This window comes from Meriones unguiculatus, chromosome X (genome assembly GCF_030254825.1).
Source record: "Meriones unguiculatus strain TT.TT164.6M chromosome X, Bangor_MerUng_6.1, whole genome shotgun sequence".
Lineage (NCBI taxonomy): Eukaryota > Metazoa > Chordata > Mammalia > Rodentia > Muridae > Meriones > Meriones unguiculatus.
In genome coordinates this window covers 115,396,628-115,417,177 of record NC_083369.1, presented here as the reverse complement: position 1 = coordinate 115,417,177, position 20,550 = coordinate 115,396,628, and the positions used below count along the sequence as shown (strand labels likewise).

General features: G+C 40.0%; 1 pseudogene; it reads left to right on the top strand.

Moving 5' to 3' along the window:
• LOC132649906 (COP9 signalosome complex subunit 5-like) overlaps nt 1-20,550 on the top strand; it is a 68,835-nt pseudogene that overhangs the window by 8,725 nt on the left and 39,560 nt on the right.

Sequence of the window (20,550 nt, the reverse complement as noted above, 5' to 3'; positions counted from 1 at the left end):
TCTGTAAAATAACTGAATATTCCCATTTTATTGAACTTTTCTGGTTATTTTGGTTATCTTTTTCAGATGGTTTGCTAGTTTAGTTTACAAATATATAGTGCTATATTTACTTGCTTGTTTTGGGTTTCTGATCTTGAATCACTGGAACATATGATTTATGTTGACCAATATTAAGCATATATCTCTTCTAGATTAACCCAACCAGAACAATATCTGCAGGAAAAGTGAATCTTGATACCCTTTGGACATATCCAAAGGTAATTTGGATGGAGAAGATAAGCAGGACATTCACAGTCTCAGGAAGTTTATACTAGCCATGAAATTACTTACCTGTGAAGCACTGGGAGTAGAGATGTGTGTCACCACAGGAGTGGCATGTGTTCATGAGTACAAGCACTGGTGTGCAGGTCAGAAGACAGCCTTGGGTGCCAGTCCTCTCCTTCCTCCTTGTTTGAGGCAGGTTCTTTTAGTTTTCACTGTAAACGAGCTACCAGGCTTGTACAGCTGGCTTCTGTGGAATCTGTCTCCAGCTCCCCTGGCTATAAGTATTAACTAGCCCTTCTTTATGTGGGTTTTGGGATCCAAATTTAGCTTCTCATATTTTTATACAATCTTTTTTTTTAAAGTTCTAAGGGATAGAGGCAAGCTATATATGCATCCTGTTTGATATTTTTTAGTGTAGAAAACTTTTCAAATACAAAATTGCAAACTGCCACAGTTCAAATAAAAAGATAACATAGTTATTATATATTAATCTTGGCAGACAAAGGGTTTTATCTGGGCACAGGGTCTTTTCTGAGACTGACACTCAAACAAGGACCATCTATGGATATAACATAGAACTTCTGCTCGGATGTGGCCCATGGTAGCTCAGTAACCAAGTAGTTTTCCAAAGTAAGGGGAACAAGGACTATTTCTAACAGAATCTCAAGGGTAGGCTCTTTGACCTCCCCACCCCCCCAGGGGGGGGGGAGCAGTCCTGTTAGACCACAGAGGAGGACTTTGCAACCAGCCCTGAACATACCTGATAAAACAGGGTCAAATGAAAGGGGAGGAGGTCCTCCCTTATCAGTAGACTTGGAAAGGGGCAGGGAGGAGACCAGAGAGGGAGTGTGGGGTTGGGGAGGGAATGAGGGAGTGGGATACATCTGGGAAACAGAGTTAACAAAATGTAACTAAAAAGAAAAATAAAAATTAAAAAAAAGAAATGCTTGTGTGACCTTTGCAGCTTGACAAGTACTAGAGAAATAAGCTGAATCCATTTCTTTCCATGAAGGGAGCCTGTAGTCAGCAATCGATCTTACTAGCATATGTAAACATCACCTAAACACAAGAGAATTTAAGCCATATGCCAAATCCTGCCTAGAGAAACTAATGGCTTTGGAGGTGAGGAGGAGCAATGTTTTTTCCTTCTTGGATTTGTTATTTGCTTTGGTTTTGCTTTTAAGATAAAATCACACTCTGTATAGCCCATGCTTTCCTGGAGCTGGCTACATGCTGTCCTCACAACTGTCAGTAGTCCTTTTGTCTCTGCCTCCCAAGTACTGAAATTAACATGTATGAGCCACCAAGCCCAGCTGTTATTAAAATATTGATGCTTACTAATTGGTTTTCCAGATTTTCGTCCCATCCATAATATGTTATAGAATATGCTAAGGGGTTTGCTTTTTGCCATTTTCAATTTTCTGTTTTTTTTCTTTCCTTCTTTCTTTCTTTCTTTCCTTCCTTCCTTTCCTTCTTTCTTTCTTCTTTGTCTTTCTTTTTTCCTTTCTGGCTACAAATCTCCTGATGAAGAACGTTCTGAGTATCAGACTATACCACTTAATAAAATAGAAGATTTTTTTGTGCACTGCAAACAGTGAGCAGACGACTAGACATCAGGGCCAAGGATGTAACACAATAGCAGAATGCATGCCTGTCACTCCCATGGCCTTGGGTTCAACCCCAGCACCAAAACTCAGAAATGATTTAGTCAAAGATTTTTTTAACATATAAGAAAACTCAGACAGAATGCATTTGATAATATATAGTACCTTTGAAATAGTAGTAAAAATTGATTTAGGATAATAGTCAAATTATTTAGGTAATAATTACTCTTTTACTTATGTTTATTCCTCAGTAATTATATTAATACAGCTCATATCTTTCACATAAACATAAAAATTTTTTTATTGCACAGGATACTGTGTCCACAAAAAATTAACAGTGGAGACAAATAATACAGGTCTACAGTAACATGTTTGGTGACCTTAAAATACACAATTTTGGGATGGCAAGATGGTTCAGTGAATAAAGGTCCTTGATGCCAAGGCTGAAAACCTAAGATCATTGTTCATGTGCTAACCTGATTTCCACCCTGGAGCATCCAACAACCTAAGATCAATCCCCAGGACCATACAAGAGAAAGAATTAATTCCTGCCTGTTGTACTCTGACTTCCACATAGTATATTCATCCACATGGTACTCATACACACACAATACATAAATGTAAGGTTTAGGTTTGGGGGATTTAATTTTTTTGACAGTGTTTCTCTGTGTAGCCTTGGCTGTCCTGGACTCACTTTGTAGATCAGGATTTCCTCCAACTCAAAGAGATCCACCTGTCTATCCTTCCCATGTACTGGGATTGAAGGAGTACACCACCAGGCCTGACAGCCATAGCAATTTTTAAAAGCTTCTTTTATTTATTTGTTTGTAAGTGTGTATGTGTTTGTGTACATGTATGTGGGCTCACGCACTGTGGTCAGAAAAAATATGAAAGTGTCAAGTTTCCTTCTTCCATCAAGCAAGTCCTGGGAATCCAACTCAGGACAAAACAAGTATCTTTTGTCTTTGCTCTTACTTGGTTTACAGCTTTTTGTTAGCTTCCATTATTGTGGCAAAATACCTGGGATAATGAGTTTATAAGAAAGAAAGTTTTATTTTTGCTCAAAGTGTCAGGTTTTATTCTTCATTCAGGTTTGGTCCAGTTGTTTCTAACCCAGAATACATGCTGAGAGTGTCTTAAAATGAAACGCTCTTATTTGTTGGTGGCTGGGAAGCATAGTCAGTTCAAAACACTTTAAGGAAGCTGGTGTGCCTAGTCACCTCACTTCCTTCCACTACATCCCACTGCCTAAAGTTTCCACCACTCTCACTATGTTAGTATAGTATAGTAAGTACACTATCTATATATGTACTTCTTTCTCAGTCACCTGACCTTAGCTGACCTTTGTTTCTCATCTGCTCTCACACCAGAGATGATGGTGAACTTTGTGGTAGAGCACAACACCATCCCTTTTCATGCTTGTGCAGCACAACTGAGTTGTTGGCTTACCTTCATGATCACAGAGTTTTGCCTTCTGGCCTCTATGGCCTATGATTGCTATGTGGATATTTGTAGCCCCCTGTATTATTTAACACTGATATCTAGGAGAGTCTGCATTCAATTAGTGACAGTTTCTAGTTGCTCTTTTCCATACGCTCATCACCTTTTGCTTGACATAGTGTGGGCCTAAAGTAATCACCCACTTCTGCTGTGATGACCTTTCTTGATCAGGCCAGCTCTCAACACAACAGTGTTTTTCCTTTTCAAAGCAGTGCCAACCAGTTTAGAGTTGCCCATAGGGCAAAATTGTGCTTTTCTCAAAAAGCAAACTGAAACTCTGTGTAGAGGAATTTTAATTCAGAACATGGCTGCTATGGCAAGAAACCACATCCAAGCACTTTGTAGGTCTGTGTGGTCTAACTAGAATACAGACACCTCTTTAATCCCAGAAAACAGAGGCAAACAGATTTCTGAGTTCAAGGCCAGCCTGGAATAGAGCAAGTTTCAGGTAAAGAAAACCTTAGATCCAGGCGTGGTAGTATATGCCTTTAATTCTAGCACTAAGGAGGCAAGGGTATGCAGACTTTACAGTTCTAGTCAGTTCTGTTCAAGCAGTTCAGATGAGTCAGTGAGTTGAGAGGCAGTGCAGTGGAGCTGAGTTTGTGAAATACAGAGGCAGTTTCACTGGGAGAGTTTTACAGAGACAGGTTGAAAAGAGAAAAAACTAGACACACGTAAAGACAGAACAAGCCAGAGAATGAGAAAGAGCCAGAAGCTTAGAACATATTGCCAGAATTAGTATGAGGCTAAGCAGACCAATTTAGTCAGAAACTGAGAAAAACAACAACAACAACAACAACAACAACAAAAAACGTATTTAATCAGTCAGCGTGGAGAACAGTTTGAACCAGAACAGCAGACGTGAACTAGCCAGCAAGAGTTCAGATAGGAGCGAAAAGGGTGAGCTTATTCATCAGTAAGTCTCAGAAGCTGAAAACATTCTAGGCCTGGGTTAGATTGGATGGAGTCTAGAAGTTTCCAGGACTTGGCCTAGGTTCTCAGATGGAGGCAGAAAGCCTGTGAAAGGAAAATTACATCAGGAGAATAAAAGTTACTTCAACACCTGTATGGCACACCAGGCCTTAGTGTTAGTTGTGAAGGTGTAACGGACCCTTGGGCACCTTGTTAGAGGCCTGTACTTTGATATGAGGATGTGCCTAGTGGATATTTTTAAATCAGTGTCCCCCCTTTTTTGGTTTGGAGCCAAATGTCTGGACAATCCTGGTGACCAAATGTGTATCTAAGCATTCTAATCTCTAACAGTCCTGGTTAGCATACTACTTATATATGGGATGTTTTAGACGCAGTCCTCCCTCAGCAAAATTCTACTTGGTGTCACTATTTCCTAAGCATTGCTAAATCCTTTTTGTCATCTAGTCTATTCTTGTACATCACAGCTTAATAATGGAGTGCTACCTAACACATGAGATTCCTTTCACAGCCTCCAGAGAATTAACTCCAAATGTGTCTTACACATAAATGTTAAATGAATGCTAAGGGTAGAATCTGTAGAAGATAGTAGAAATACTAGGGTTCTCTGAGTTTGGCTTTCTGCCAAGGATGTTTCTACACACAAGTTCCTGCTGCAAATGCTTTGCTTAGATCCAGCCCCCAAAGTTTAGTTATGCAGAGCCCTCCAGGTCCAGGGACTGACTAGGATTAAATGGGACCTTACTACCCAGCCCCAGGGATGACCCACCATACCATCTCCTGTTGTTCAACCACATGCTCCTCCCTGTTGTGGGCAGTGACCCTGGGCTCATCATGTTGTAGCTTCAGAGCTTGCCTGAGTTCCCCTCACAGTACCCAGCAGCAGCATGCAGAGAACACCACAAGGAATCATTCAGACCTGCTCAGTGACAGCACTGAAACTGCAGCATGGCACCCAGAACACTCCTCCTCCACAGGACTTTGGCTGAGTAGAAAGGTAACCTGGGTGCTTTCTCTACCTCTCTGAGCTAGTAGGCTTTCATTCAGCTTATGGCTCATGTGTCTTTATTGGTAAAATTGAATTTATGGGATTTTTCTTAAATACAACCAATCCAGTAATGTTTTAATCCATGTGTCTGGATGTTTCAAGTGGCTTTTTTTTTGGGGGGGGGGGGTTCTTAGAATGTGAATGTGTATGCTTTATTATGATGCATGTTCCACACATTGTACAATCTGATACATAAAATATACTGTTGTACAGATATTAGTATATTCATAGTTGTACAAGCATTACCAACTTCTAACTTAGATACCTCAAACACAAGTCCTACATCATTAGACAGCCATTTGCAACTTCCCTGAAGCACATTCTAAGACATCCATTTCTACTTTCTGCCTGCATGCGCTCAGCTCTTCTGGACATTTCATGGGAATGGAATCATGAAACACTTGGCCTTCTCTGAGTGTGTTAGTTTATAGTATGAAAATGTCATGATTTACTCATGTCATTACTTGTATCACTTCAATGTGCCTTTATATAGCTCAAAGATATTTAACGCCAAACATAGATTGTGTCACTCAGGTGGTGGGGACTCATTACTTTTTACTTCTTGGTGCTCTGAACATTCACACACAAGGTTTTTGTATGCACACGTTTTCATATCTACACTTAGGAATGTACGACTTGCTGGTCATGCTTTACTTTCTGCAGACTGCCACCTTGCTTTGTAGTATAATCGTCCTACCTGAGACACCATAGTCATGTATGATGATTGCAATTCTCCATTCCATCATCGCCACTTGTTACTTATTACCTGTTCCTTCTTAAAACCTAAAGCTACCATCCTAGAGACTATGAAGTCGGAGTGCATTAGTTTTGAGTTCTATTTATCTAGAGGCTAATGACGCTAAACATATTGTCACATGTTTCTGAGGCACTTGCCAATCTTGTGTGTAAACACATCTATTAAGATCCCTCTTGCCATGCTTAAATTAGGTCGTCTTTTTTTTTTTTTTAATTTTTCATCAATTACACTTTATTCATTCTGCATCCCCCCATAAGCCCCTCCCTCCCCTCCCAATCCCACCCTCCCTCCTCCCTCTGCTTGCATGCCACTCCCCAAGTCCACTAATAGGGGAGGTTCTCCTCTCCTTTCTGATCTTAGTCTGTCAGTTCACATCAAAAGTGGCTGTATTGTCCTCTACTGTGGCCTGGTAAGGCTGCTCCTCCCCCAGAGGGAAGTGATCAAAGAGCAGGCCAATCAGATTATGTCAGAGGCAGTCCCTCTTCACATTACTATGTAACCCAATTGGACTCTGAACTGCCCTGGGCTATATCTGTGCAGGGGTTCTAGGTTATCTCCATGAATAGTCCTTGGTTGGAGTATGAGTCTCTGGGAAGATCCCTATGTTCAAATTTTCTTGTTCTGTTGCTCTCCTTGTGGAGACCCTGACCTCTCCAGCTCTTACTATTTCCCAGTTCTTACCTAAAATTCCGTTCACCTGCCCAACAGTTGCCCATCCGGCTCAGCATCTGCTTTGATAGTCTGTAGGGCAGAGGCTTTCAGAGGCCTTCTGTGGTAGGTTCCTAGGTTGTTTCCTGTTTTCTTCTTCTTCTGATGTCCATCCTCTTTGCCTTTCTGGATGGGGATTGGACGTTTTAGTTAGGGTCCTCTCTCTTGCTTAGTTTCTTTAGATGCACAGGTTTTAGTGGGTTTGTCCTATGTTGTATGTCTATATGAGTGAGTATATACCATGTGTGTCTTTTTGCTTCTGGGACAACTCACTCAGGATGATCCTTTCCAGATCCCACCATTTACCTGCAAATTTCATGATTTCCTTATTTTTCATTGCTCAGTAATATTCCATTGTGTAGATGTACCACAATTTCTGCATCCATTCTTCAGTTGAGGGGCATCTGGGTTGTTTCCAGCTTCTGGCTATTACAAATAAAGCTGCTACAAACATGGGTGAGCAAATGTCCTTTTTGTGTACTTGAGCCTCTTTTGGATATATGCCCAGGAGTGGTATGGCTGGATCTTGAGGAAGCGCTATTCCTAGTTGTCTGAGAAAGCGCCAGATTGATTTCCAGAGTGGTTGTACAAGTTTACATTCCCACCAGCAGTGGAGAAGGGTTCCCCTTTCTCCACAACCTCTCCAGCATGTGTTGTCACTTGAGTTTTTGATCTTGGCCATTCTCATGGGTGTAAGGTGAAATCTCAGGGTTGTTTTGATTTGCATTTCCCTAATGGCTAGTGAGGTTGAGCATTTCTTTATGTGCTTCTCTGCCATTCGGTATTCCTCTGTCGAGAATTCTCTGTTTAGCTCTGTTCCCCATTTTTTAAGTGGATTACTTGGTTTGCTGCTTTTCAGCTTCTTTAGTTCTTTATATATACTGGATATGAGTCCTCTGTCAGATAAAGGGTTGGTGAAGATTCTTTCCCAATCTGTAGGTGGTCGCTTTGTTTTGATGACGGTGTCCTTTGCTTTACAGAAGCTTTTCAGTTTCATGAGGTCCCATTTATTGGTTGTTGCTCTTAGAGCCTGTGCTGTTGGTGTTCTGTTCAGGAAGTTTTCCCCTGTACCAATGAGTTCTAGGGTATTTCCCACTTTTTTTTCAAGCCGATTTAATGTGTCTGGTTTTATGTTGAGGTCTTTGATCCACTTGGACTTCAGTTTTGTGCAGGGTGACAAGTATGGATCTATTTTCATTTTTCTACATGTAGACATCCAGTTAGACCAGCACCATTTGTTGAAGATGCTATCTTTTTTCCATTGTATGGTTTTGGCGTCTTTGTCAAAGATCACGTGTCCATAAGTGTGTGGATTTATTTCTGGGTCCTCTGTTCGGTTCCATTGATCCACCATTCTGTTTCTATGCCAGTACCATGCAGTTTTTAAAACTGTTGCTCTATAGTACAACTTAAGATCAGGGATGGAGATACCTCCAGAAGATCTTTTATTGTAGAGGATTGTTTTAGCAATTCTGGGTTTCTTGTTATTCCATATGAAGTTGAGAATTTTCCTTTCCAGATCTGTAAAGAATTGTGTTGGTAATTTGATGGGCATTGCATTGAATCTGTAGATTGCTTTTGGTAAGATGGCCATTTTTACTATCTTAATCCTACCAAGCCATGAGCATGGGAGATCTTTCCATCTTCTCATATCTTCTTCTAATTCTTTCTTCAGAGATTTGAAATTTTTTTCATACAAGTCTTTGACTTCCTTGGTTAGGGTTACTCCGAGGTACCTTATGTCATTTGTGGCTATTGTGAAGGGTGTTGTTTCCTTAATTTCTTTCTCAGCCCTTTTGTCTTTTGTATACAGGAGGGCTACTGATTTTTTTGAGTTAATTTTGTATCCTGCCACTTTGCTGAAGGTGTTTATCAGCTGTAGGAGTTCCCTGGTAGAGTTTTTGGGGTCACTCACGTATACTATCATATCATCTGCAAATAGTGATAATTTGACTTCTTCCTTTCCAATTTGTATCCCCTTGATCTCCTTCAACTGTCTTATTGCTCTAGCAAGGACTTCCAACACTATGTTGAAGAGATATGGAGAGAGTGGGCAGCCTTGTCTTGTCCCTGATTTCAGTGGGATTGCTTTAAGTTTCTCTCCATTCAGTTTGATGTTGGCTATAGGCTTGCTGTATATCGCCTTTACTATGTTTAGATATGTGCCTTGTATCCCTGATCTCTCCAATACTTTGAACATGAATGGATGTTGGATTTTGTCAAAGGCTTTTTCAGCATCTAGGGAGATTATCATGTGGTTTTTTTCTTTCAGTTTGTTAATATGGTGGATCACATTGATGGATTTCCGTATATTGAACCACCCCTGCATACCTGGGATGAAGCCTACTTGGTCATAGTGGATAATATCTTTGATGTGTTCTTGGATTCGGTTTGCAAGTATTTTATTAAGTATTTTTGCATCAATGTTCATAAGGGAGATTGGCCGGAAATTCTCTTTCTTTGTTGAGTCTTTGTGAGGTTTAGGTACCAAGGTGACTGTGGCTTCATAGAATGAATTTGGTAATATTCCTTCTGTTTCTATTTTGTGGAATAGTTTGAAGAGAATTGGTGTTAGCTCTTCTTTGAAGGTCTGGTAGAATTCTGCACTGAAGCCATCTGGTCCTGGGCTTTTTTTGGATGGGAGACTTTTGATGACCGCTTCTATTTCTTTGGGGGATATAGGACTATTTAGTTGATTTACCTGGTCCTGATTCAGCTTTGGTAAGTCAAATTGATCAAGAAAATTGTCCATTTCATTTAGATTTTCAAATTTTGTGGCATATAGACTTTTGAAGTAAGTCCTAATGATTGTTTGGATTTCCTCAGTGTCTGTAGTTATATCCCCCTTTTCATTTCTGATTTTGTCGATTTGGGTGGTGTCTCTCTGCCTTTTAGTTAGCCTGGCTAAGGGTTTGTCGATCTTGTTGATTTTCTCAAAGAACCAGCTCTTGGTTTCATTGATTCTTTGAATTGTTTTATTTGTTTCCAATTGATTGATTTCAGCCCTGAGTTTGATTATTTCCAACAGTCTACTCCTTCTTGGTGTGTCTGCTTCTTGTTTTTCTAGGGTTTTTAAGTGAGCCATTAGGGTGCTTGAATGAGCTGTCTCGAATTTCTTCTTGAAGGCACTTAGTGCTATGAATGTTCCTCTTATCACTGCTTTCATTGTGTCCCACAGGTTCGGGTTTATTGTGTCTTTATTTTCATTGAGTTCTAGAAAGACTTTAATTTCTTTCTTTATTTCTTCCCTGACCCAGCTGTCATTTAGTAACAAGTTGTTCAGTTTCCATGTGTGTGTAGGCTTTTTGTTATTTCTGTTATTGTTGAGGTCCAGCTTTATTCCATGGTGATCAGACAAGATACATGGGATTATTTCAATCTTCTTGTATCTGTTGAGGCTTGCTTTGTGACCCACTATATGATCTCTTTTGGAGAAGGTTCCATGAGGTGCTGAGAAGAAGGTAAATTCTTTTGTGTTTGGGTGTAAAGTTGTTTAAATGTCTGTTAGATCCATTTGTTTCATGACCTCTGTCAGAGACATTGTTTCTTTGTTTAATTTCCATTTTGTTGACCTGTCCTTTTCTGAGAGTGGGGTGTTGAAGTCTCCCACTATTAATGTGTGGGGATCTATATGTGCTTTAAATTTTACCAATGTTTGTTTCAGAAATGTGGGTGCCCTTGTATTTGGCGCATAGATGTTCAGGATTGTGATGTCTTCCTGGTGGAATTTTCCCTTGATGAGTATGAAGTGTCCTTCCCCATCTCTTTTGATTAATTTTAGTTGAAAGTCTATTTTATCAGATATTAGAATGGCTACCCCTGCTTGCTTCTTGGGTTCGTTTGCTTTGACAGTCGTCTTCCAACCCTTTACCCTTAGGTAATGTCTATCTTTGTGTCTTAGGTATGTTTCTTGTATGCAACAGATTGCTGGGTTTTGTTTAAATATCCATTCTGCTTATCTGTGTCTTTTTATTGGAGAGTTGAGTCCATTGATGTTGAGAGAAATTAATGACCAGTGGCTGTTAGATCTCTTGATTTTGATGTTGGCTGTGGTCATCAGGTTGTGTGCTTGGTTGCTTTTTGTTTTAATGAAGTGAGGTTATTTATTTCCTGTGTTTTCTTGAATGTAGCTAGCTTTCTTGGGTTGTATTTTCCCTTCCAGTGTCTTCTGTAATGCTGGATTTGTATGTAGGTATTGTTGAAATTTGTTTTTGTCATTGAATATCTTGTTTTCTCCATCTATGAGGACTGAGAGTTTTGCGGGTATAGTAGCCTGGGCTGACATCTGTGTTCTCTTAGGGTCTGCATGATATCAGTCCAGGCCCTTCTGGCTTTCATAGTCTCTGTTGAAAAGTCAGGTGTGATTCTAATGGGTTTGCCATTATATGTTACTTGGCCTTTTTCCCTTGCAGCTTTTAGTATTATTTCTTTGTTCTGTATACTTACAGTTTTGATTATTATGTGGCGGGAGGATTTTCTTTTCTGGTCAAATTTGTTGGGTGTTCTGTAGGCCTCATGTATTCTAATTGGCCTCTCCTTTAGCTTGGGGAAATTTTCTTCAATGATTTTGTTGAAAATATTTTCTGGGCCTTGGAGAAGGGAGTCTTCTTTTTCCTCTATACCTATTATTCTTAGGTTTTGTCTTTTCATATTGTCTTGGATTTCTTGGACAGTCTGTGTCAGGAATTTTTCGGATTTTACATTTTCTTTGACACATACATCGATTTCTTCCATTGTACCTTCTACACCTGAGATTCTTTCTTCCATCTCTTGTAGTATGTTGGTTATGCTTACCTCTGTAGTTCCTGTTTTCTTCCCTAGATTCTTCCTTTCCATTATTTCTTCCATTTGTGTTTTTTTTTTTTTTTTTAATTTTTCCAATTCTATCTTCAGGTCTTGAGTTGTTTTGTTTACTTCCTTCACCTGTCTGATTGTACTTTCCTGTTTTTCTTTTAGTTCCTTCAACTCTGTTTCTATCATTTCATTCAGTGTTTTAAGCATTTCCTTTCTAAAGGCCATAAACTGTTTGGCTGCAGCTTCCTCTATTTCTTTACGGATGGCAATATTCTGTTTGAGTTTATCTTCCTCTATGTCTTTATGAATCTTATTTGTTTCCTCTGTTATCATCTTCATGAGCATAGTCGTTGGATAATCTTCTTGGATTTCAGTTATGCTGGGGTGTCCAGGGCTACTTGCCCCTGGGTAACTGGGTTCTGGAGATGCCATATTGCTCTGTCTTTTGTTGCTTGAGTTTTTACTCTGGCCTCTACCCATTGTGTTATCTTAGGTGTTTGGGGTTATTTTCTGATGGTTCCTGGGGATCCTGTGGTGGAGAGAATCCCCTTTGCAGTAAGCTGGTTTTTCCTGAAGGGTGTCTTCTCAGCTTTTTGGGTATAGTCCCTGGATGGCTGGTGTTTTTTTAAGAGTTGCTCACCTCAGGGATATAGACCTGAGTGGTAACTGTGGTCTTTGTTAGTCGAGAGGGAAATCCTCACCCAGTGAAATCCTCAGGGCAGCTGCCCTGTTTCTGGGTTTCTTGTTGTAAATTTAATGATCAGCTGCTGTGACCCAGTTGGACATCAGGCGCGCCTCAACTGTTTGTGCCTGTGTCTGGAGCACAGTTGAGTGCTGGCGCCTCGGCCCCACTAGACTGCTAGACTTTTTCTAGGGAAGGATTGGGTGATTTAGGTCAGTACAGTTTCCTTCCTTCCCCGTGGATTATCTGGAGACATGGTCTCCCATTGTCTTTTTTTGCCCTGGTGCACACAGCTCAGTGTCTGCCAGCTGGCTGGCCGCAGAAGCTGCCTGTGCCTGGAGCACAGCTGTGTGATGGCGGCTCAGTCTCTCCCAGCTGTCTGGTGCGCAGAAACTGCCTGTGTCTGCCTTTGCGGCTTTTGGGAGCCTGAGTGCCTCCCTAAGCTGGGTAATTTTCCGGGGACCTTTTCAGGTTGGGGGTGAGCTGAGTACTCTGAGATTGGACCCGCCGTTTCTATTTCCGGTGGCGAATCATGCGCGCAGGCAGGCAGGGCTCTGTGCAGGGACCTGGGTCCCTGGCTCTGGCTCTGGGCTGGCTCCTGGGGTGCCCGTGGAACCCGCCCGAGTCTTTTCCAGGGGATGTCTGGGTGACCTAAGGCAGGTCCCAATCGTTTCCTGTACCCTGGGGTTATCTCTCGACTGAAAATTCCAGTCTCTGATAGTGTGGTGCACACGGTTCAGTCTGGGACAGTGACCAGAGACACTGGCTTGTGGCTCTGGGCTGGGGCTGGGGCTGGCGGCCACCAGCCAAGCGTTTGGTGGAACCGGGATCTCTTCCGCGGTTTAGCCGGGTGAGTTAAAAGCTGATTGAATCCCCACAGTGGGGTATCCTCTCACCTGGGAAACACAATGACTGTGTTTTATGGCCGAGAGTTCTGATTGCTGGTCACTGTGCTGATCCTGATGTGCTGCTGCTCAGAATGAGAGTCCTCCCGGCGCCACCATCTTGCCGTCCCCCCTTCTTTTTCTTGTTTGTTTGTTTTAAAGACATGTTCTTGCCAAGTAACATGCTCTGCTTAAATAATACTAAATAAAAACTTTTTGGTGATAAGGTAACTAAGTCTAATTTGTATTCCTATTTTATTGAACTTTTCTGGTTATTTTGGTTATCTTTTTCAGATGGTTTGCTAGTTTAGTTTACAAATATATAGTGCTATATTTACTTGTTTGTTTGGGGTTTCTGATGTTGACTCACTGGAACATATGGTTTATGTTGACCAATATTAAGCATATTTCTCTTCTAGATTAACCCAAACAGAACAATATCTGCAGGAAAAGTGAATCTTGATACCCTTTGGACATATCCAAAGGTAATTTGGATGGAGAAGATAAGCAGGACATTCACAGTCTCAGGTAATTTATACTAGCCATGAAATTACTTACCTGTGAAGCACTGGGAGTAGAGATGTGTGTACTCACCACAGGGTTGGCATGTGTTCATGAGTACAGGCACTGGTGTGCAGGTCAGAAGACAGCCTTGGGTGCCAGTCCTCTCCTTCCTCCTTGTTTGAGGCAGGTTCTTTTAGTTTTCACTGTAAACGAGCTACCAGGCTTGTACAGCTGGCTTCTGTGGAATCTGTCTCCAGCTCCCCTGACTGTAAGTACTAACCAGTCCTACTTTGTGTGGATTCTGGGATCCAAATTTAGCTTCTCATATTTCTATACAATCTTTTTTTTTTCAGTGATAAGTGTGCAAGGCAATCACTCTACCCCTGAGCTCTATATGTAACCTGTGTGATATCTTTTCATACTGTAGAATAACTTTCAAATACAAAATTGCAAACTGCTACAGTTCAAATGAAAAGATAACACATTTGTTATATCTTAATCTTGCCAGAAAAAGCATTTTATTTATTTAGAAATGTTTGTGTATCAGTGACAACTTGATGAGAACTAGAGAAACAAGCTGAATCCATTTCTTTCCCTGAAGTAAACCTGTAGTCAGAAATTGATATTATTAGCACAGGTACACAGCAGTTAAGAAAAAGAGAAATGAAACTGTTGGCCAAACCCCGCCTAGCGCAGCTAATGGCTTCGGAGTTGAGGAGAAGCATTGTTTTGTTTTGTTTTTTAATGGTGTTTGGTTTGGTTTTGCTTTTAAGATAAAATCACACTCTGTATAGCCCACACTCACCTGGAGCTGGCTACGTGCTGTCCTGACAACTATCAGCAGTCCTTTGCTTTCTGTCTCCCAAGTACTGAAATTAGGATGCGTGAGGCCCAGCTGTTATTAAAATATTGACGCTTACTATTTGGCTCTCCAGATTTTGGTCTCATCCATAAGAAGCTATAGAGTAAGGTAAGGGGCTCTGTTTTTTTTCTATTTTTGATTTTTTAAGGGCTACAAACCTCCTGATGGAGGACCTTCTGAATACCAGACTGTTCCACTAAATAAAATAGAAGATTTTTGTGTGCACTGCAAACAGTGAGTAATTGACCAGACGTCAGGGCCAAGAATGTAACACAGCAGCAGAATGCATACCTGACACTCCCAAGTCCCTTGGTTCAACCCCCAAACCAAAACTCAGAAATGATTTAGTCAAAGACTTTTTTAACACATGAGAAAGACTCAGACAAATTACATTTGCTAATATATAGTACCTTTGAAATAGCAGTAAAAAAAAGAATTTTGAACAATGCTCAAATTATTTAGTTAATAATTACTCTTTTTTACTTATGTTTATTCCTCAGTAATTATATTAATGTATCTCATATCTTTCAAATAACCATAAATATTTTTTCATTGTATAGGATACTCAGTCCACAGCAAAATTAACAATTGAGACATATAATACAGCTCGACAGTAACATGTTTGCTGCTCTTAAAATATACAATTTTGGGATGGCAAGCTGGCTTAGTGAATAAAGTTCCTTGATGCCAGGCTGAAAAAAAAAGTTCACTGTTGTATAATTACTATGTGCTATCCTGATTTGGACACTGGAGCATCCAACAATCTAAGTTCAATCCGCAGTACCATACAAGAGAAAGATAAATGATTCCTGCCTGTTGCCCTCTTACTTCCACATAGTACATTCATCCACACAATCAAAAAAATGTAAGGTTAGGGGAGGTTTGGTTTGTTTTTTTGTTTTGTTTTTTGATTTTTCTTTGTTGTTGTTTGGTTGGTTGTTGTTGTTTTTTGTTTTTTTTTTGTTTTTTGTTTTTGAGACAGGGTTTCACTGTGTAATTTGGCTGTCCTGGCTTTGTAGAACAGGCTGTCCTCCAACTCATAGAGATCCACCTGTCTCTGCATCCCAAGTGCTGGGATTAAAGGAGTGTGCCACCATACGCAGGAGCCATAACATCTTTTAAAAGTTGATTTATGTTTATTTTTTGTATGTTTATTTGTGTACATATATGTGGGCTCATGTAAGGTGGTCAAAATTAAATATGCAAGAGTCAGTGTCCTTCTTCAAGCATGTGGGTTCTGGGAATCAAGCAAGGACTTTTTTCTTTGCTCTTACTTGTTATGCAGCTTTTTGTTAGCTTCTGTTACTGTGACAAAACACTTGGGATAACAAGCTTATGAGAAAGAAAGTTTTATTTTTGCTCAAAGTGTCAGGTTTGAGACTTTAGTCAGTTTTGGTCAGGTTGTTTCTATCTCAGTACATCTTGGCAAGAGTGTGTTAAAATGAAAGGCTCTCATATCCTGGTAGCTGGGAAGCATAGCCAGTTAAAGAGGCTTTAAGGAAACTGGTGCGCCTAGTCACCTCTCTTCCTCCCACTAGGTCCCACTGCCTAAATTTCTACCACTTCCATTGTGTCTGTAGCTCAAGTGCTCAATACATGGCATTTGGAGGATACCAGGTTCATAGTGTAGCGTTCATTATACCTCTCAATATGCTTCCTTGGCCACTGAACACATAATACATCTTTTCTTACACAGTTATAGGGTTGAGTAAAACAGAATATAGGTAAAGCATTAAAAAGACAAGGTTTCTCTGTGTAGCCCTGTCTATCCTGGAACCAACTTTGTAGATCAGGCTGGTTTCAAAATCAGATATCCATCTGCCTCTGCCTCCCAGATGTTGGGATTATAGCCATGCCTCAGGACCACCTGCCTTTACATGTACATTACATGTTTTTTAAAGAGTAGAAGAACTCAACTATTCACTTGGAGCTAGAACTACCTGAAAAGTCTGAAGGTAACGCTTAGAAAAGACTTCAATGGGCTGGTGAGGTGAGGTGTGTCAGCCAGCATTTGCTGTTCAAAGCATTGAGACCTGAGTATCACCCCTGGGACCTAAGTAAAGACATAAGGGTAGAAGAAGAAACAAATTCAAAAGTCATACCATTTTTCCTCTCTACACCTGTGCCATAGTGCACACACATATATAAGAGAAAAGTACATTGATTTGAACGGACAATTAGCAAGAACAAAATTGTGTGAGGAAAATGCAGAAAGCTATGTTGTGGTCTTATTTGAGGAAAATATTTATTTTATTAAAAGCTAATAAATTTAGCCTTTATCCTCTGGTTCCTTGGGACTCATGGAAGATGTTTGTGCAGAGCAGTGATACAGTGAGAGGGAAGTTTGAGAAATCTGGCTATGAAAATACAACTGGATGTTTAGAGAAACTGGTGGATGGAGACCTAGAAAGGAAGCCCCTTGAGAAGACAGAAAGGAGGAGAAAAGACTCAGACTCTGAGGCCATTTCCCTGGGAACACGTGGAAATTTGTGTCATGTTGGCACAATGTGGCTCTTGATCAAGGTTCAGGAGTGAGGAATAAAAAGTTGACTTAAGGAGCTGGAAGATGACTCAGTGGTTAACAGCACTGGCTGATCTTCCTGAGCAATCGGGTTCAACCCCCAGCATTCAGCATGGCAGCTCACACCTGCCTGTAGCTCCAGTTCCATGGGATCCAACATTCCTCACACAGAAAACACATAAATATGTTCTAACAACTGTTTAAACATAACCTCACCAGTCATGAAAAACAGTTATTTTAATCCACTTAAAAAAAAAAAAGATTAGCCAGATATGGTGGCTCATGCCTTAATCCCAGCACTCAGAGAGGCAGAGGCAGGCAGATCTTTATAAGTTCAAGGTCAGGGTGGTCTACAAAATCTAGGGCATCCAAGGCTACACCAAGAAACCCTGACTCAAAAAAATAAGCCCTAAATGAATGAATGAATGAATGAATAAATAAACAAAAAGCAAGCTACCTTTCAAAGCAGAAGTTCTTCTAGGCACCTTAGCAACTCTTCTAAGACTGATCTTTAAAAAGCAAGAGGGCCTATTTACAGACAGGAACAATTGGGAGCTCTGCCTGTCACCACTAGTGGTTTTACAAAAGTTAACAATGTTACAGCTGACTGTGGAGAGCAGCTTTCTTAGCTCAGCCTGTTCTATAGAATTGGTGAGCTTGATAACAAAGCTACACATGTCATTAGGAATTCTGATTGCTACTAGCTTTTGGAAATTTTGGGGTACTACAAAAGGGGAAAATATGTATATAAAAAAAACTGTTAGTAGACAGATTTAGAGCAGCACCACCTAAAGACAAAGGAAACACTATCTTTACCTGTTCAACTATATGACTGATTGAATATAAAATATAATTTTGTTTAGGTGTAGACAAGACTTCTATCCAATATAACAGTGCATTTTTTCACTTGCCAAATGTGTACTCTTGTTTTGTAGATATTATGCCTTAGAGGTCTCATATTTCAAATCCTCTTTGGATCATAAAGTACTCTAGCTTTTGTGGAATAAATACTGAGTGAATACCCTGAATTCCTCTAGCTTGATTAGAGTACTGTTGTACTTCTTTCATTTGAATTTTTTTTGAAATAGTCTTACTCTGAAGCCCAGGCTGAGCTCAAATTCATGGTCAACTCAAACACATGAAGGTCAAAGGGGTACAGCCCAGCATTGTCAGTTTTATCCTTTCATGTGGGTCCCAAGGATCAAACTCAGGTAGTTAGGCTTAACAGCAAGTGCCTTTAAAATTGAGCCATCTTGTTGCCCCTGGTTTGGGGGCTTGATTGTATCACAGGCAAATGCCATTACACCTGACTCATTTGAATTTTAGCCAAGGTGCAAAAGCTGTTTAATGTTTGAAACTCATTTCACAGAAAGGCACAACATCAAGGCTGAGCTAGATGAGGATGCTATTCAAAAGCATAGGGGTCTAACCACAGAAAGGAACACGTGGGAACTCTATGTGTCACTTCTAGTATTCTTACAAAAGTTAATAAACTTACAGCTGACCCTAGAGAGCAGCTCTTTTAGCTCAGGCTGTTCTATAGAACTGATGATCTCTAAAACAAATCTACACATATCATTTAAGAATTTTGATTACTACTAGCTTTTGGAAATTTTAGGGTACTACAAAAGGGGAAAATATGTATATAAAACAAGGGTTAGTAGACAGATTTAGAGCAGTGCCACCTAAAACAAAGGAAACACTATCTTTACCTGCTCAACTATATAATTATTTGCATATTAAATGGAATTTTCTTTAAGTGTAATCAAGACTTCTATCCAATATAACTGCATTTTTTTCACTTGCCAAATGTAAACTCTTGTTTTATAGGTATTATGCCTTAGAAATCTCATATTTCAAATCCTGTTTGGATCATAAACAACTCAAGCTTTTGTAGAATAAATACTGGATGAAAACCCTGAATTCCTCTAGCTTGCTTACAATAAGTACTGTTGTACTTCTTCCATTTGAATTTTATTTATTTATTTATTTAGAGATAGTCTTACTCCGAAGCCCAAGCTGGACTCAAACTCATGGTCAACTCAAACACAGGAAGGTCAAAGGGGTACAGCCAAGTAGTGTTAGTTTTATCCTTTTCTGTGGGTCCCAGGGATCAAACTCAGGTCATTAGGTATAGCAGCAAGTACGTTTATATATTGAGCCATCTTACTGGCCCCTGGTTTCGGGGTTTGATTGTTAGGATCACAGGCAAATGCCATTGTACTGGATTCATTTGAATTTTAGCCAATATGCAAAAGCTGTTTAATATTTGAAACTCATATCAGAAACATGCACAACATCAAGGCCGAGCTAGATAAGGCTGGGCAATCCAAATGGGGTAGGATCTGTTTGTGCCTTAAAGTGATTAATAAAGGAGAAAACAAAAATGTTTGTTTTGTTGCTTCAGATAGCAGGTAGGTCTCTGACACATAAAACTAATTTAGTGGTTCTCAGCCTGCAAGTTGCAACCCCCACAGAGCTCACATATCAGATATCCTGCATATAAGATATTTGCCCAATGATTCAAACAATAGTAAATTTCCAGCCATAAAATATCAATGAAATAATTTTATAGTTGGAGGTCACTACAACATGAGACAGTGTATTAAAGGGTCACAGCATTAGGAAGGTTGGGCACCTCTGCTCTAGGTTAGAAATAACAGGATACAGAACAAAGAAAGGACACTGTGTGAAGCAGTAAGTCTAGGAGCAGAGTGCTCCTGGGCACCTTTAGGTGCTCAGCTGATGTTGTGATGTCACAGCTTTCTTACAGCTTTGCAGGTTTCATATTCAGGATTGTTGTGAAAGCAGATGGCAGCTTTAGCTTCCCATCCCACTATATTCAGAAGACAAAAAAACAGCATGCTGATCCCTGCATATTCTCCAGCAGTATCTCTTGTGTTTGATCAGTGTTGCTTAGATCACATGCTCATCTGCCCAGAGCAACGATTTCAATGGGTGATTGGGCCAAGGCAAGAGGCTCACTACTCAACTGTTGTAAAAACTGCTGTTCCAGGAACATGAGGATTAAAATGGAGAAAAAAAAAGTCTTGGAAAGATCTGAAAATCATTACAAATACCAGGGAGAGAAAATCATTAGCTCAGTATTTCCTAATTCATCATTAAAATCTAATGTGGTTAGATGGATATATATTTAATAGGTATAGATTTAGAACTTAGGAGCAGTTTTTTTTTTTTTTTTTTTTTTTTTTTTTTACTTTTTAATAAACAAGACTTCTTCATACAGTATAGTATAATTTGAAATAAACAGGTTTTAAAAATAAATCTGAGACTACTAGTCCTCAGTGACCTTTGGAAAGTAATTTGTCCCCTGTTGTCCAGACTAGCCTTACAGTTGCTACATAGCCAAGGATGACCCTGACATTCTTTCTATCTGCACACTCTGAGAGCTGGGATTATGGGTAAGTGATATCACTTCCAGATTTCACAGCCACACCTTTCCCTGATGTACAGTCGTGGCAGTGGAACTAG